Source organism: Diabrotica virgifera, chromosome 8 (genome assembly GCF_917563875.1).
Source record: "Diabrotica virgifera virgifera chromosome 8, PGI_DIABVI_V3a".
In the NCBI taxonomy this organism is placed as follows: domain Eukaryota; kingdom Metazoa; phylum Arthropoda; class Insecta; order Coleoptera; family Chrysomelidae; genus Diabrotica; species Diabrotica virgifera.
This window is the reverse complement of record NC_065450.1, coordinates 199,807,740-199,827,235: the sequence shown is the minus strand read 5'-3', so window position 1 is coordinate 199,827,235 and position 19,496 is coordinate 199,807,740. Positions and strand designations below refer to the sequence as shown.

The 19,496-nt window shown below is 33.7% G+C and overlaps 1 protein-coding gene across 1 annotated transcript in view; it reads right to left on the bottom strand.

Moving 5' to 3' along the window:
* LOC126890556 (1-acyl-sn-glycerol-3-phosphate acyltransferase alpha) overlaps nt 1-8,191 on the bottom strand; it is a 98,716-nt gene extending 90,525 nt beyond the window's left edge. Inside the window, exon 1 of the mRNA XM_050659582.1 lies at nt 7,960-8,191. The gene's annotated coding sequence lies outside the window, so the exon portion shown is untranslated. The remainder of the gene's footprint in view (nt 1-7,959) is intronic.
* Between the last annotated feature and the right edge of the window lie 11,305 nt (nt 8,192-19,496).

Sequence of the window (19,496 nt, the reverse complement as noted above, 5' to 3'; positions counted from 1 at the left end):
GGTCAAGTTCTAGATATTACCTTATTATTGATATTGATTATTGATATTGCTATTGATTATTAGGTTAACTATTGTTTTGATTTCTTTAGATATTTTAATCAGATTCATATTTTTGAAAGACTACTTCAACAGTCAAGTCTTCTTCGATTTCATCTTCTTCCTCTTCCTCTTGCTGGATGTTCAAAAATTGTTCAAATGTGACTGAGTCATTGGTCTCTTCATTAAAATCACATGAGTCTTCCTCTGTTGTACTAAACTGGACATTTGAGCAAGACTGACCTTGGCAGTTGGTACACACTAGAGAACACAGCAACCCGACTTTTTTACATCCACATTTGGCACTACAACCTTTTTTGCAATTGCAAAAAATAGTGTTAAGGAGTTTTTCTGGAGCAGGTGGGAGTAAGGTTTTAATCGGTTCCAGAGTATTATCTATTAATTTCCAACCCCAGTCTTCTGGATTCAGTTCATTGCCTAGCCATGTTTGAACTTGATAATATACTGTTGGAAGACATGATAGTTGGAGGAAGACATGATAGTTGTACTTGTTTCTTGTTTCGCGTATTTTTTACAAAAGTTAAGTATCGGTATTTATCAAGACAAATAATTTTTTTTGGAGCTCCATAAACCGCAAGAAGAAAGCGAATTCCTTCCGTAAATATCAACAGCGAACAGAGATATATTCTTCGAATAGTTTATCGGCTTATCCCAAATACCAAAATTACATTTTATTTTTACATGCGATAACCGGCTGCGACACTACGTCCGCAATGTACAGAAGGGGCAAAACGTCAGTACATACTTAAATTATTCGAAAAAAAAGATTTGACTGACTGCTGTAAAGTTTTTACAGACCTTGATTCTACACCGCAAACAATAATTACGGAAGGAATTCGCTTTCTTCTTGCGGTTTATGGAGCTCCAAAAAAATTATTTGTCTTGATAAATACCGATACTTAACTTTTGTAAAAAATACGCGAAACAAGAAACAAGTACAACTATCATGTCTTCCTCCAACATCAGCATCTGCTTTTCAACATTTGTATCAAGTATATTATCAAGTTCAAACATGGCTAGGCAATGAACTGAATTCAGAAGACTGGGGTTTAAAATTAATAGATAATACTCTGGAACCGATTAAAATCTTACTCCCACCTGCTCCAGAAAAACTCCTTAACACTATTTTTTGCAATTGCAAAAAAGGTTGTAGTGCCAAATGTGGATGTAAAAAAGTCGGGTTGCTGTGTTCTCTAGTGTGTACCAACTGCCAAGGTCAGTCTTCCTCAAATGTCCAGTTTAGTACAACAGAGGAAGACTCCTGTGATTTTAATGAAGAGACCAATGACTCAGTCACATTTGAACAATTTTTGAACATCCAGCAAGAGGAAGAGGAAGAAGATGAAATCGAAGAAGACTTGACTGTTGAAGTAGACTTTCAAGAATAGAATCTGATTAAAATATCTAAAGAAATCAAAACAATAGTTAACCTAATAATCAATAGCAATATCAATAATCAATATCAATAATAAGGTAATATCTAGAACTTGACCGGTATTGTTTCCTTAAATTATCCTAAAATTGTAAAAACAGTTAGTGGAGTAGGCCTACAGGGGAAACGTGTGCATATCATGTATAATGTGACTCTTAGAATCGCGATATCTCAGGAATGGCAACTCTTAGGAAAAAAATAGTAAGAACTATTTTTGTAGAGAATTTTAAGATCTACAACTTTCGTTTAAGGTTTTTTTTTATAAAACTTAACGTTTTCGAAAAAAATCCAAAAAATCTCAAATTTTGACCTTTGACCCCGAATAACTTTTGACGCACACATGGGATCGATGGGGACTTTTTAAACTTTATTTGTTATGGTATACCCTAGCTTTCCACCAAAATTTGGCTCTCCGGCAATTTTTGTTATTTGCCAAGCATTTTGATGTCTAAGTTGACCGGATTACTACAACGTGTTAGTAGTATGCAAGAACTCAATGAACTGGCAATACGATCACTCAATACAACAAAATATTTATTCCATACCGTCTATTCTTCAAGACAATGAGTTACTTGTATAAGGGTGAAGAATAAACAATCTTACTGTGTATGTACAATGTATACGTGCCATTTAGCTACAACAGCGGGTAGTTAAAGTTAACTTATTTATTAGTTGGGTATTTTCCATTTTTAGGTCTATACTCTATACATAGGATTCTGTCGACCGACCAATTTTTAAATCGGTTACTTTATTGTAGTCAACAATGAACAATACAAACCTTTCTAGAAACGTAGCAGCGGCAATTACTATTGTTATCTGGTCTCTGACATTAGCTGGTATAGTAAGAAAGACATTTATTGTGGGAATTTTTCATTTAATGTTCCAAAGATATTTACATTTTAATAATTTTCGATTCCAAGGAATTCTGCCTTATTTATGTTTCAGTTGTTCAGTTATTTTCAATCGTAAATATCTCTTTCTTAAAAAAAGTGTCAGTAGTGACCAGGCGAGGTCTCAAGGGGGGGGGGGCAATTGACCCCATTGCCACCCCTTGGATCCGCGCCTGCCTTCAAGTGGTGTGTAATTGTACTTGCTCCCAACTTCTGCAGTTTTAGTATGGTTAGTATGGTTTGTAATGTATGGTCTTTGAGCTACATTGACGTAAAGTTTTCTTGCAGTATCACATACTGCATGTCAGTGTTTACGTTTCTATACTTAAAAGCAGTCCATCCAGTATTCTTTCGCTATTATTATGGCAGCAAATTCATCCAGTTGTTTTGCTTTCAAATGCTTTTAACATTATTTTACTATTTTTAGTTACCAATGTTAGTTTTTTTGTAATTCAGTTCTAAAGGATTTTGTAAGAATTAACCTCCAACATTTTTTAATATGCACGCGTTCATAATTTTTTTGAAAAAATAAAGTTTATTTTATTTGGAGCAGTATTTTATTCCACAGAAGTGTGAAGAATCATTCCGTAGTTGATGCAAAAAACAAATACAGTGATATAAGACAAATTCATATTGAAAACAAAGGAGAATGGGCAACGGTATGACATACCGCATGTTCTACGTTATGAAATATCCACGTCAGTAGTTAAATGGGTTAATGCCAAACTCGGAAGAAATAATATCTTTTCTCTTACCATCGATAAAGAGAGTCTACAAGCAGACTCAGATGACAACGGACTAAGACTCAAACTTTGCTATGATCAAGAATGTGGTAATAGGTGGGGCACGATTTCCCCACAAAATAGTCATATAATCATTTATGCAAAATACTGTTCAAACCTTTTAGATCGACAACATACAAAATCAACTAAGCATAGATCAGCAACTACATGTTGAAGCGTCAAGAGAAGAAGTATCAACAAATGCCATCCAAAATCGAATGTGGTGACCATCTTTTGCCAGTAATCCATTAACTGATAGTACCTACATACTTATATGGCAGAACATTACCAATGCGGTTATTGGACAAGTTATTGGACATTACAAATGCGGATTCACTGCCAGGAAGTCAACAATACACAAAATACCCGCAATAGACTAGACAAATTTCAGGTATACCTACACACCATCTGTTCGTCGAATTGAAAGCAGTCTATGACAGTGTTAAAGGGTGTAACAAAAATGTAGGTCATAAATTAAATCACATATTCTGGGACCAAAAATAGTTCGATTGAACCTAACTTACCTTAGTACAAATGTGCACATAAAAAAAGTTATAGCCCTTTGAAGTTACAAAAAGAAAATCAATGTTTTCCAATATATCGACAACTATTAAGATTTTTTATTGAAAATGGACATATGGTATCAGTGCCGGATTAAGGGGGGGTATGGGACTATTAGCCCCCGGCGGTAAATTTTGAGAGGCGGTAAATTTTGAGAGGCGGTACGTCGCTCCCATCACGTTTTAATTCTCTATGTGTATACTTCAAATTTATGGGGTTGATTTTCTGAAATAGCATGGTAATAAAACTTCGTCTCGTCACCGATAAGATCCGTGCCTGCGGTAGCAGGTCGCACAAAAATACGTTTCATGTTTCCGGGAAATCGGCCAGCGCCACTGCGCCTGGCGGCAGCGTGTCCGGCTCCAACACTCAACACGCCATGTCGTCAGTCGTTTAGCGCAGTTTTCGAGACTAGTCTCAAATTTTACTTACTTATTAGTGAAGTGTTTTCGTGACGTTTCTAAAAAATGAGCGGAAAGGAAGGAGGTGCATTTTGGAAACGACAAAAGTTAGAAAAACAACAAAAATTAAATGCAGTATTAAAAAACCCAAGATTACGTTTTTTATTTTACCAAATCCAGGCAAGATAGTATACCAACGAGCACTTCTTTTCAAGACGATGCCTTTTATGTTGCCTTTTGGTTCGAAGTACTGGAAAGAACTGACCTAGCAAGTAAATCTTTACAAAGCGCAAATATGAACTTACATACATGTTCGTATTTGTATAGTTCATTAAAACATTTTTACGAGTCTCTTCGTGATAAATGTAATTTATTTGAACAAAAGGGGCAGCCCTTATCACAACAAATGGAATACAGCAAAGAAATTAGAAGTCGCAAAAGAAAATTACAGTTTGACGAAGCAGATACAGAAGAGATCCTTACACCGCAAAATAAGATTAGAGCCCAAGTGCTGTATAAAACAATTGAATATTTGGCAAATAATCTGAAATCTAGAGGAAAAGCTTATGAAGATCTTGCCATCACTTTCTCACTTTTCTTTTCTCTACCTCTTTCAGAGGATAACGTGATTTCAGACAAAGCGTCGGTATTAGTGAATATTTATTCGAATGACTTGGATACATCTCTAGCAAGTGAGTATATTCAATTAAAACATTTTTTAATGTCACTACTAGGCCAAGTTAAGTATAAAAATCCAACAACTTACAGTGCTACTTTTGTGATGGAGCTTTTGCTTAAAAATAATATAAATGCAACCTTCCCAAACGTAGAAATAGCACTAAGAATCTTCTTATCGTGGATGGTTACTAACGCAACTGGTGAAAGATCATTTTCCACTTTAAAACGGGTCAAAAATTATTTGAGAAATACGATGACGGAAGAAACATTAAATTCGTTCGCTGTTTTAAATATTAATAATGATCTACTTACAAAATTAGATTTTAATAAAATCATCGACCTGTTTCCAAGTAAGAAGTCCAGGAAAATTTGTTTGTAAATAATTATGTTAATTTACTTTATAAGTTGTGACTTTGTGTCTTTGTGGCTTTTTTGTATATTTGTAATAAATTACCTAATAATATTAAAATAGTTTTAATGAATTGTTAACCTGTGACGCATCTATACCTACTGGAGAGTGGCGGTATAGTATGACAGCCCCCGGCGGTCCATGAACTAAATCCGGCACTGTATGGTATTCTTATTGTAGGGATATCCCAAAAAAATAATAACAGTGAAATTTGTACACTCCATAAAAATTTTATGGGGGTTTTGTTCCCTTAAACCACCCCAAATTTTCGTGTACGTTCCAATTAAATTATTTCAGCGGTACGATCAGTTAAACACAATGTTTTTAAAACTTCTTTGCCTCTTGGTATTTTTTCGATAAGCTAGTTTTTATCGAGATGCGGCTTCTTTTTGAATATGTTTACATAAACATTTTATGGGGGTTTTGTTCCCTTAAACGCCCCAAATGTTTGTGTACGTTCCAATTAATTATTATTGTGGTACCATTCGTTAAACACAATATTTTTAAAACTTTTTTGCCTCTTATTATTTTTTCGATAAACGATTTTTTATCGAGATATTAATATGTTTCAAAACATGCCTAAAAAATGTAAATTCACAATAAATTTTCATATTATTACCAGGTCTCTTATAATCTTACTTACCATGTAAAATTTTGTGTTGGATTATACAAATGTTCAAAATATCTCAATAAAAACTGACTTATCTAAAAATTACAAAGAGACCAAAAAGTTTTAAAAACACTTTGTCTAACTAATGGTACCACAATAATAATTTAATTGGAACGTACACAAATATTTTGGGGGGTTTAAGGGAAAAAACCCCCATAAATTTTTTATGGGGTGCACAAATTTCACTTTTATTTCTTTTTAAAGATATCCCTGCCATAGCAATGCCACATGTCCATTTTCAATGAAAAATCTCTAATAATTTTCAATATATTGAAAAAAATCGATTTTTATTTTGTAACTTCAAGGGGCTATAACTTTTTTTATGTGCACATTTGTACTAAGGTAAGTTAGGTTCAATCGAACTATTTTTGGTCCCAGAACATGTGATTTAATTTATGACCTTTTTTTTGTTACACCCTGTATAATGCAATGGTAGATGTAGTGTAAGTAAGAAATATAGTGGAACGGTACTGGAATTTTTTCAGTTTTGAAAAAACATGTTTTTTTGGGGTTTAAACAAATTATTTACTTATAATATTTTGGAGTCTATAAAATGGAGAAAATCCCCCAAAACCCCTAAAAACCAGTTTTTCGGGGTTTTGAAGGTGACCCACCTTATGGAAAAATCTGAATAAACCAGAAATATATTTTTTGATAAAATACACTGAAGTTTTATAAAAGCCTCAACTAAGCGTGTGAATTTTTGGAAATTTTTAAATTGATTGCCACCCACTGCAAAAAAATAAATAAAAACGAAAAAATTACGTTTTTGTTGATATAGTAGGGGAGGCAAGTATGCTAAATTTGTAGTTACTCGAGCGTTATGGGAACCTATTGGGTTGTAAAGGAAGAGTAGGTCCCAAAACCAAAAAAAAAAATTAAGTAAGGTTTTCCATTTTTGTGGGTAGGTCCTACTTTCCATTTTTTAATTTAATTTTCCATTTCCAACTAGTTTTTCCGGTTATAGCGCCATCTATCCATAATTCGAAAAAATGTCTCGAATAAAAGTGGCTTATTTTTACGTAAAGAATCCAAATCTGTAATAAAAATTGGGGGCTTCTAGTTAAGATTTTAAAGTAACCCCCCACCCCGCCTCCGTGGGGGGTCGTGCTTCGTGCCATTCGATAGATTTTTCAAAAATATTGAATACGTGTATTTTGCAGTTTTTCGATCTGGAGTTCATTTCGCGAAATATCGCGGGATTCGTATTTAAAATTTACCCCCCACCCCTCTCCGTGGGGGTCGTTTTTGGTATCGTTCGATAGATTTTTGAAAAATATTGAACACGTATTTTTTAGTTTTTCGATCTGACGTTCATGCTTTTTTTGTGAAACTTTGTGACTCGCTCATTTCCTTACGCGCGCTCAAATCTTCAGATTTTTTTAAATATATCCTATTTTGTATGTACTTAACTTATCTGATCTTAATCTGACGATTTCGAGTTTTTCTAATGATAGATTTTTTTTAGACCCGCTTAACGAACTCCCCTGTTTTAAGAGTCAATATATGGTAGAGGTACATTTACAGGGTACAAGGTTTCTCCCCATGTGATAATCTGACGAGCTCTAGTAACTGCAAAAATCCCCGCTTGGGTTCCTCTACCAATAGAGCCTCTAACCTCTATTAATAGAGGGATGAATGAAGGAGTGGTGGGCTGTGCTGTGAGCTCTGTCTTATTTTTAATTTTAATCACATATAACGCAAAAAAATAACAAAAATAGAATTGTACAACTTTCTAGCATAACAGCCAGGAACAAAAAAATCTTAAGTTGCATGGGTAGGTACTATTGGTACATTACTTATGGAAAGAAAAGTCTGCGCAATATATATTATATGACATGCAAAGAAAATATTGATGGGTAGGGTAAAGAAGACGGCAAATGAAGAAGTACCTAATACAACATAGAAGAAGAACTGTTGCTTCCGTACATAAAACTAAGTAATACTTGATATATAAATGTCAAAATTGGGTTAAAAATATAATGTAAGTAATTTCTTTCACCACATTTGATTCAGAACATCAGAACTACATATTTACAAATGTTTCAAAAACTTAATTATTGTGAATTGATGCCTTACCTATACTTAATTTTTATTTGAAGCAAAACTTGCACTTTTTTAACACAAATAAATAAACAAATATTGTTCTTGGACGAAAATTAAAAAGAGATATCAAAACATTATGTTCTTCAGCTGATTGAATTCAATGCGTACCGGCACAGCATAATCGACCTGCGTAGTTACTGAGGATCGCCGTACTCGTACTCTACTGCTGATTACTCGATCGATTACTGAATACTGAATACGCTTTGACTGAGGAGTCAATGTCAGCGTTCAACGATTGGATTAGATGAGGCAACCGCAATTCTTTTATCGCTAGCACAATCTATTCAAGAATCATAATATAAAAAAACGTAATTTTTCTTTACTTCGTATTTTTTTACTTCACAATAAAATACCGGAAGAATGGAGAACGAGCGAACTAATTCTACTATTCAAAAAAGGAGATAAAAGCAACCAGAAAACTACAGAGGTATCAACTTGTTAAATACTACCCTAAAACTTACAACTAAAATTTTATAAGACCTAATGAATCAGAGGATAAGTTTAGCAGATGAACAACAGGGTTTTCGTATTGGAAGATCGTGTACAGATGCAGGGCCCCCGCTACCATATGTGCAAAATGTGCACTGCACCCGGGCGCCATCCTTTAGGGCGCCAAAACCCGGGGTCAAAAATTGCAAAAAAAAACAAACAAACAAAAATTAAGTATTTTCTATGGGAAATAAGCCACAATTTTACTAAAAAATGAATTTATTAACGTTTCGAAGCCCAAATCGGGTTTCGTTGTCAAAATACAAAATACTATTGAAAATATGGCTTATTTCCCATAGAAAATACTTAATTATAAAAATGCCACAAGGAAATAGCTTCAGAACAACATTAAAAAAAAATTAATTTAAAAAAAATTGAGAAATTAAATAGGGTATATGTAAATAGGAGAAAAGGATGAGAAACACATAATACTTCGGTCATATAATTAGAGGACCTAAATACCATCTACTTCGCATTATTACAATACAAGGAAAAGTGGTGGGAAAGAGATGGAATGGCCGAAAGAAACTTTCATGGTTGCGTAATATTAGACAATGGTGGGGAAACACAATAGAAGAATTATTTCCCGCAGCAGCCGATAGAGAAGGGTTTCAGAAACTGGTAAACATGATGACGGCCAACGTCTGAATACGCACAGGCATCTAAAGAAGAAGAAGGTATAAATATACACGAAATTTTATTAGTATACTTATCATTCAGTTACTATTGCGCGAACATGTCAGAAGTCGAGCATTTTAATTTATTTTGTTTTGATTGTATTCTTCTTCTTTTTCTTCGTCTAGCCATTCACGTCCACATCTCAACATAAGCCTCTTCAAGTCTTCCTTTCCATTGTTTTTTGTTGTACGCTACTTGTAGCCAATTTTTCCCGGCAGTTTTGCCGGGCATTTGCCAAGCATTGCTCTTTCCATCGCGTGTTGAGTGACTCTGAGTATGTTCATATTCTTTTTTGATTGTATTATATTGATTTTATTCTGTTAGTTTCATTTAGATATTTTAGTCTACAAATTAATAATAGTCAATTTACTCACGGCTTTTGCTGTGGATTTTAAAGAACTGCTTGTGTTGATATGAAATTTGGCATACACAAAGGTAACAGGTAAAAAAAAACAACTGATATTGTGCCGATATGTGCTATGCACTGGGGCGAGTTTCACCCCTTCTAGGGGGTGAAAAAATATCGGTTGTTATTTGTCAAATTCCAAGTCGAATATTTCCAACGTAAAATAACCAAAAAAATAAGCACTTTTCGGGGAAAACTCATTACAACTTTTTTAAAGGGCTTTATTTCTGTTTTTTTAAGTTTCTAGCATCGAAAGTAAGTAAGTTACGTTCCAAATAAAGTTGGTCTCTTTGCTTGGTAAAAAAAAATCGTAAAAATCACCCTCTCATTAGCATCCTAAATGAAATTAATCCTAATGAAATTATTTTACCTACTTTTGATGTTAGAAACTAAAAAAAAACAAAAATAAAGCTTTTTTTAACACTTAAAAAAATTATAATGAGTTTTCCCCGATAAGTGGTTTTGGTTTATTCACTTTTTATTCATCGATCATTTATATTATCATCATTATTTATATTATTCACCGATTTTTTGGTTATTTCATGTGGAAATATTCGATTTTTGTAAGTTATATTTTTGCTTAGAATATTTTTTTCGATAAAATATTTTCTGTTTGAGTTATTACCTACCTACCTTAAAAAAAATAAAAATACATGATCCAAAATGCCTCAAGGGGCGCCAAAATCATTTTTTGCACACAGGCGCCAGTAACCCTTACGGAGGCCCTGTACAGATGCAATAAATTCGTCATAAATAGTGTGACCAACTAGCCCGAAAAATCCGGGACATGGTCCGAATTACGAAGTCGTGTCCCGGCGTCCCGGGCAAGGCTTCCGGGCCATCCGAATTTTCAACGTTTTGGTAAAATTCTATTGTGAAATGTTGAATAGGGGAGAGGCTTGTACCTTGAACCGGATTTTTTCAAAGCTTAATTATTTTTAAGTTTTTAAATTTTAAGGAAAAATTTTTGGACTAACTTGCAGTTTACACACCATAGTGTACTACATATATCATATATTAAAAGGTTATTTTAATAAAACAAAACCAAACACATTTTTTAGAATTTTATTTATTAGAGCTAATTTGGTCCAAGGTACAAACCGGTACTGTACCTTGAACCACGTAGTCTTGTACGTTGAACCACCCGTAAACCTTTAAAAATATATACAAAAAAGAATGTGTGTGTACTTTATACGCACGTAAGAAGTTATACTTCTAATATGATTTCTTAAAAATAAATATACTTTAAAGTTTGTTTTAATTTTTTTAAACACCAAACTAATTTTGTTTCAAAAAAAATCGCACATGTTCCAACCGATGTCGGTAAGTGAGCGAATCATCAAAGGAAATCGTTGTTCAATGTGGACAGTGGATAGACGGTAGCGAACGAATTCGTTTAGAAGTACTGATTTAATTTATTTACAAACATTAGTTTGAGAGGGTTGTTTATTGTGTAGTTGTGAAAACATAATTTTGCAATATGGAATATGCCTATGAAACCCAAAATCGAAGCTAAATAAAATAATAAACAGAAAAACTGATGCTTGTTTTAACATTTCTATAGGAATGGGTTGTGATGTCTCTGAACTAAAAAAATGAATTAGCTTCTGGCATCATTTAGACGAGAAAGACAAAAAGAGGGTTCGAAGTGGTTTGCTTTTAAAAGCCTAAGGTTTTTATTGGATAAATTTCAACCCAGAAACTAATGAGGTAACTAAATCAAATTAATTGCTAAAATTAATTAAAAGCAAATTTATTTTGATACACCAATTTTACAATTTATTATTTGAACATAATATAGTCATAATATCAAGAGCAAGTAACTTTTTCGAGGAAGAATTTTAAGAAAGCTGATTCTTTATTATGTTATTTTCTAAGCTCCCTCAAACAGCGTGTAATACCTGCTATTACCTGCTATTTTTGTAAGCTATTATTGTATTAAAATTTACCCAGCAAGAAACACGAAAATAAACTTAAACACAATGTGTGACTGGCACTGGCCCATCAGCCCATCTTAAAAACATCTGCGGGCAATATGCACTCCGGATCATCAACGAATGCGAACGTTCGCTTCAATGTAAATGGTCCTACTTTGTAGCGAACGAATGACCAAGCGAACACCTACGAATTCGTTCCTTCGTTCGTGTTCGCTTTGATTTAAATGCGCCTTAAGACGAAAGCTATTCTTGTGATTTTTTCGTAAATGCCTACTTTAAGAGTAAAATACAAATAAACAATGAGGTAAAATGCCGAAAAAGTCAATTTTCGCGTTTTTATGATGAAAGCTATACTAAATTTACAATCAAGATGCAGTAGAAATAAACAAAGCAAAGCAAGGCACGTTAAATGCTAGGAGTAGGTACACGTACTAGGAGCACTATCGAATTATAATTTACAATGTACCTATATACATTGTAAATCCCAAATCATGATTTCCAAAGTTTATACATTATAAATTATGATTCGGGAGTGCTCCTAGTAGCATTTAACGTGTCTTGGTTTGTTTATTTCTACTGCATCTTAATTGTAAATTTAGTATAGGTAGGTAGTAAAAGTCAAGTAATAGAAGTTGAAAACAAATTGAGATACCGTTGCGTTTCGGGATATATAGACTTGACGAACATCTGAACTTTAACGTTCGAAATACATTGTTTATTTCTTACCCGCAAGCTGAATCATGTTTTAATCTAAAGAATATGATGCTAAAGTCGCCTCCATATTTATATTGCCATCCAAACAAGTAGCGGTATAAATGTTTAAGATATTCGAGTAACCGCTTTAAAAATAAGCACTTGTCGGTATTTTAACAAGTTTTAAATCAGTCATTTTAGAACTGAATGTAAACACTTGCATATTAGTACAGTTAAAATTATTAGACGATAATGATCAAATGATAATGATCTAATGATATGAATCAAGAGAAATTTTAAACGTTTTTTCTACTTTTAAGGCCAAAAAAGCAACTTCAAAAGCAAGATCATATATGAAGCATTATTTAAAAAATATATTAATTTGTTTGGACTAAAGGTGGTATTTGTTTGAATTTGCAGACATACGGTAGATAGATTACATAATAAGTTTACCCAAAGTTTACCACGGGAACCTGCTTTAGCGACGTTGTGTACTTTTTGGATAGGGAAAAAGCATTGAACAGATTATAATATTTATACCTTATGGTAGGGGAGCCCAAGCGGGGATTTTTGCAGTAACTCGAGCGCGTCAGATTATCACATGGGGAGAAACCTGGTACCCTTGTAGATGTATCTCTACCATATATTGACTCTAAACACAAGGGAGTTCGTTAAGGGGGGGCCAAAAAAAATATATCCTTAGAAAAACTCGAAATGTCAGATTAAGATAAGATAAGTAAGTACATGCAAAACAGTGTATATTTCAAAAATCTGACGATTTGTTCGGGGCGTAAGGAAATGAGTGAGTCACAAAGTTTTACAAGAAAAAAGCGAATATTTCGCGAAATGAACGATAGATCTAAAAACTAAAAAATACGTGCTCAATATTTGTCAAAAATTTATCGAATGATACCAAACACGACTCCCCACGGAAAGGGGTAAATTTCGCGAAATGAACATCAGATCGAAAAACTGAAAAATACACTTATTCAATATGTTTGAAAGGGCAGTACGAAATCGGGCCCAACAACTATTAATGCAAAAGGTGTATAAACACTTGTAGATAAGGCTAATACGAAATTGGGCCCAGAGATCTTAGCAGGTAGAAGGAAATATGTTGAAATTATTATTTAGTTTCTCTGTTTCATTCAAGTAGTGTACTTGTTGTTTTGTACTGTTAAATATGTCGCAGTTGAGTGTAATGATAAGTGAAAGGGGTAAAATATTAGTTATTCATGAAAATTATAAATTTTGTTTTCATCGCCTAGTACCATCCAGAGAAAGCAGGTGGAGATGTGTTAAAAAATCATGTAAAGCCTTTATTTTAACCAACGGAGAAGGCCAGGAGCGACTTTTATGTTCTGGGAGTTTAAATCATATCAGAAACTTACATCAAGAGTAATAGTGTTAACATTCCATTTAAATTTCAGAACAGTGTATCTAAAAAAGGCATATCTATTTAAAAGACCACATTTGTAAATACCAACAAAAATCCATAAGTACCCTTGAGTTTGTAAAGTTAGTGTCATTCTACTATTCCTGATTATGTTAATAATAAATTCTATACATACATTTTTGTTTATAAATTACTATCTGTAATATTAGTTGTAGATTTTTTTTAAACAATAAATAACTTCTTTATTAACAAAATACAATGTTTTTTATGTATTTATCATCTGGGCCGAATTTCGTATATACCTTTGCATAGAAATTTTGGTCCTGGGCCCAATTTCGTACACATTAACGGTTTGTTACCTGACTCTGGGCCCAATTTCGAATCGCTAGTTTGAAAAATCTATCGAATGGCACCAAACACGACCCTCCACGGAGGAGGGGTGGGGGGCTACTTTAAAATTTTAAATAGGAGCCTCCATTTTTATTGCAGATTCGGATTCCTTACGCAGGGCCGCCCAGAGCCAGGCCGGGCCCCGGGGATGAGACCCGGTCGGGCCCCCCCCCCCCAAACCCAGTTGAACGAAAATTCCCAAAAATCTGATAACTCATAAACTGGGATATGTTGTAGTGAACACTCATGCTATTGACACAGGAAGGAAGAAAATTAAAACAGTTTTAACAATTAAACTTTGTTTTTAATTATTTACAATAGAACTGTTAGTTACAACATAACTTTTCTTGCTTTCATATCCGCAAAGTTTTGGATCACGTGGTCGAAATCAAGAGTTTTTGCAAGTTTTGACTCTATGCTTAACAGTCGCAAATCAGATAATCGTTGTTGACCCATAGTAGATCTTAAACAATTCTTAATTCGGCTCAAAACACTAAATGATCTCTCGGCCTGAGCAACGGATACTGGTAGGCAACAGAATATGCGAAGAGAAATGCACACATTGGGGAAAAGATTTGTCACATTAAGGGAGACGAGCTTGTTCAAAAGTTTTGCTGGTTTCAGCGACGTATCTGAGATGTTTGATTTACTAACAGTTTTCAAGTACAGTGGAACCCCGATAAGTCGGCCCCCGATAACCCGGAAGTCCGGCTAACCCGGACCGATTTTCATCAGACAAAAATTTAACAAATAAACAATTTAACAATTTTATCAAATAAAAATGTATGTAGGCCAAATAATATTTCAGAGATAATGTGTATTTGTGTAATTTGAACACATAAGTACAATAGTAAAAATGATTCATGCACACGGCGGCAGCCAGAGCGACCGTCTCAGCTTATCGGAAAGAACAGACACCTGTCTGTATTCCTTTTTCTTTATTTATGTCAAACTGTCTTAGCATTGTTTAAAAAAGACGTGACTATTTAAAAATTCTTGTATTGTGTGTAGTACAGCCTATTAATCACTTCCGTTCTGTAATGTAATCGTGCTTCAGATTGTGTTTGCTTTGTCTACGTAATGGTAACAAAACGTAAAAATGTTGCAGTGACAATGGAAAAGAAACTAGAAACATTAGGTAGGATTGATAAAGACGAATCTTTAAAATAAATGTATTGCAGCATCATAATATGATATTATGCTACCATAGGTCTGGATCCCGCGTATGAAAAAAAAGTTGATTAATAGCAAGCTAAAAATTTATTAATAGCTTAAGGGTGTCTAGTCGGATAAACTTTGATATATGAGAACACTGGAACAGGGGCAGTTTTAATTGTGGAACAGGTCAAAAATTTGGAACGGTCAGAACACGAAAATGGCACATTTGTTTTGTCCGACAGAACAGACTTAAACTCTCCGAACAGAGATTAAACTCTCATGCAAAAATCAGACTGCTATTTATCACCTGTCATAATTCCTGTCATTTGACATATTCTACATGTTCCACTCATTAAAACGCCAATTTGGTGATAAATAGCAGTCTGATTTTTGCATGAGAGTTTAATCTCTGTTCGGAGAGTTTAAGTCTGTTCTGTCGGAAAAAATACATGTGCCGTTTTCGTGGTCTGACCGTTCCAAATTTTTAACCTGTTCCACAGTTAAAACTTCCCCTGTTCCAGTGTTCCCATATATTAATGTTTGTCCGACTAGACACCCTTAAGCTAATAACAAATTTTCAGCTTGCTATTTATCAATTTTTTTTTGTAAGCAGGATCCAGACCTACCATATTATGGTGTCGGTACATCTCTACAGTATGACTGAGTTTTTTACCAAGAAATGAACAAAACTCTACACTCTATACAACTATACGTAATTTAGATGTGTACTGTGCATATGTGTTTCATGTTTTTGTAATTGTAATGGAGGTTATTTATTAATTTTTACTATATTCTCCGGCTAACCCGGATTTTCGATAACCCGGATCGGCCGCGGTCCCGATTAATCCGAGTTATCGAGGTTCCACTGTAAATCATTTCATCAACTAGATCCCTGCTTACATCTGAATTGTACTCTTCGGCGAATCTTACACAACTTTCTGAGATCGTATTCTCGTCCATTTCGTTATACTTCCATAAAAATGAAAATTTCATTTCGATTTCTCTCAGTGCTGTGAACCTCGTTTTCAGGTTGGCCACCAAAACATCAATTATTGTGTAAAAAACTTCTGTTTTGAAGCGTTCTTCCGGGGATAAATTTAACATTACATCTTCTGTAGCTGTTTCATCGTGAAAAGTCTTCCTCTTTCTCGCACGGGAAGTGGAGAGTTCCGGTTCGATACCATAAGCATTTGCAACATGTTTGCATTCAGACAATATCTTGCTCAGTTATTTCTTAAGGCACTTAAATTATCAATTAGGCTCTCTATATTACTACTCTCAACATCCAAAGTAGCGTCCATAGTTTGAAGTAGTTGACTTCTGTAGTTGATGGGTACCAATACTTTCACCCAAATTGACGCCATGAGGATGCACTTGAAGGTGTTAAGATATTCTAAAACCCCATTGATTGTGGCTCTCGTTTTAACAGTTACGTTAAGATTCAACAATGATGAAACTGCCTCAATGATTTTGCCTATGTGTGCCGCTATTGGTTTCACACATTCTATTCTAGCACTCCACCTCGTATCAGACAATGAGTGCAGTGAAGATCCTACTATCTCTTTCAGAAGCTCCCATCTTTTCGGGCTGCAACTGAATAAATTGTACAGATTCTGAACAACACCAAAGAAAGTCTGTGCTTCAGTACAACTCTCAGCAGCGCATACTCCACATAAGTTCAGACTGTGGCATCCACATGGTGAGTACACAGCCAGAGTGTTTGAGCCTGAACACCCTTATACTTGCCACTCATATTACTGCCGTTATCGAATCCCTGTCCTCTACAGTCATCTAAGGATATGTCATATTTTTTAAGAACTTCTTTGATTAGATTTGCGATGTCTTCTCCAGTTTTTTCATTGCAGTCGGAAAACTCCAAAAATCGTTCATGGATTTCATATTCTTTTACGTCTTCTTTGAAAATAATGTATCTAAATACAAAAGAGGTCTGTTCTACATGGCTTGAGTCTGGTGTAGCGTCAACCATAATAGAATAGTATTTAGATCGCTTGAGTTCGTCCACAATAACTTTCCTTACATAATCAGCACAACTTGCTATGAACTCGTTTTGAGTTCTCCAAGACAAATAATGCACTTGCATTCTCTTATTCGATTCTTGAGATTGCTTAACCTGATCTAGATGCTTCGATGCAAAGAAATAATTTCTTGCATATTGCCTTTTCCAAATGCATAATATTCCTTATAATAATTTCATAATTAAAACCGCAAGCAAATTCAATCTGTTGTAAAATATTTTAATAAAAGGAATTTTTTTAAATTTGCTAACGGCCGGGCCCGGGCCCCCTTGGCCCCGGGCCCCGGGGATTTTGCCCCCCCTGCCCCCCCCCCCTCTGGTCGGGCCTGTCCTTACGTAAGAATAAGTCACGGTTCTTAGACATTACTACGGTTGCCTAAATCGACTAACCAATGAACATTAAGGGTGAGATTACGTCACGAGAGTTTACTGTCATTTGAATCGTAATATGATTTTTTTCGAATCCTGAGAAAACCAAGTATTTTAGAAAAATTTAAACGCAGGATGCAAGATTACATTATTACCGAGGGCGGAAAGCCCCTTAGAATAAACAAGCAGATTCTATTGAATGAAATATTTGAAATTAAATATCACACTTCTCTTTTATTTTCAGCCCTGTAACTTATTAAAATAAACATTATAGAAGTTGTCAGGGACTTTCAGCCCTTGGTAATAATGTAGTCTTTCATTCTGAGTTTAAATTTTTCAAAAATATTTATTAGTTTTCTCAGGATTCGAAAAAAATTAATACAATTAAAACACATTGAGAATTTTGACATGCGTCAAAATTTTGCATTAACTCAATCATAGCCACCTTTACTTTACAAGCCATGAAGTTGAAACTTGGCAACATCTAAGCGTAGACCGGTTAATTCTGACAGTTCTCATTTATTTTTAAATGTTTTTAAATAATATTCACTGTATTTACAGAAAAACTCAAACATTTTACAATATTTCGTACTCCAAATTATAAAGAATATTAAAAGGTATGTATTAAGATGATTTTAGTTCAATATAATATATTTTTATATAATATATTTTATAGTATAATATATTTTTATATAAACTTACGTGCATATAGAAATGCGTCCACTTAAAATTTTTGTCATTTTTGATGTCTTATATTTACTAAACCTGTTGGCCGATTCAAGTGATTTTTTTAATATGTTATAGCCTGAAATTGGGACTATAACTAGTCCCAATCTTGAAAAATTATTTTTGCAGCACAATTGTCACCTGAAGCTGTTCATGTTTGGTAATGAAAAGTTTACAACATGAAGGCTTTCATTTAAATTTTGAATTTGAGTGTGAATGTGGGGAAAATGCCTTCAAAGTTTATTCTGCTATTATAAAAATTATGTGTAATATTGTTTTAAATAATTATACAAAAAACAAAAATAGCATCCATCAAAGTGATGAATTTTCAAAAAAGTATAAAAAGAAAAGTAATGCTAAGGGGAATAACAAAAAAAGAAAGTTATCGACTCTAAACCCCAACACTTCACATCAAACCATGTGAGAAATTGTTGTTATAGTTTTTTCTAGCGATATTTGTATATAATTTAAAATAAGATATTATTTATTTAAAATAAAGTATTTTACACATATTCTTGTTATTGGTTTTTTTTGTATAATAATAATAATATATTAAAACCCAACTATAGACTCTGGTTTTCTTAATAACATTCTGTTTTGTTTTGATTAATTCGCTTATGTTGGATAATAAAAAAAGTTAGCTACTTTAACAACTAGATTTTTGTTCTTTATCAATTCAGGGTGTTTCTAAATAAGTGCGAAAAACTTTAAAGGGAAAGGAACAAAATGCAAAATTTTGACGCCTGTCAAAATTTTCAGTGTATTTTAAATGCAATATCATTTTGTTCGAATCCTGAGAAAACTAATAAGTCTTTTTGAAAAATTTAAACGCTGAATGAAAGATTACTTTATTACCGAGGGCCGAAAGTCCCTTAGAATGAATAAAAAGTTGTTTTTGAATGACATATTTGAAACTAAAAATCACACTAAATTTTCTTAATTTTTCGCCCCTGTAACTTATTAAAATAAACATAGAAGTTTTCAGGGACTTTCGGCCCTCGGTCCTAACGTAATCTTTCATTCTGCGTTTAAATTTTTGAAAAATACTCATTAGTTTTCTTAGGATTCGAAAAAAATTAATCACATGTATATTCTTGTTATTGGTTTTTTTTTTGTATAATAAACGTTACTTACAAGGAAGTACTTTTAATTTTATTTTGTACAAACTTCTAATTAATAATATTTTCTTGTTCGACTCAAAAAATACTATAAATTTTACCAGAATTTCTACTT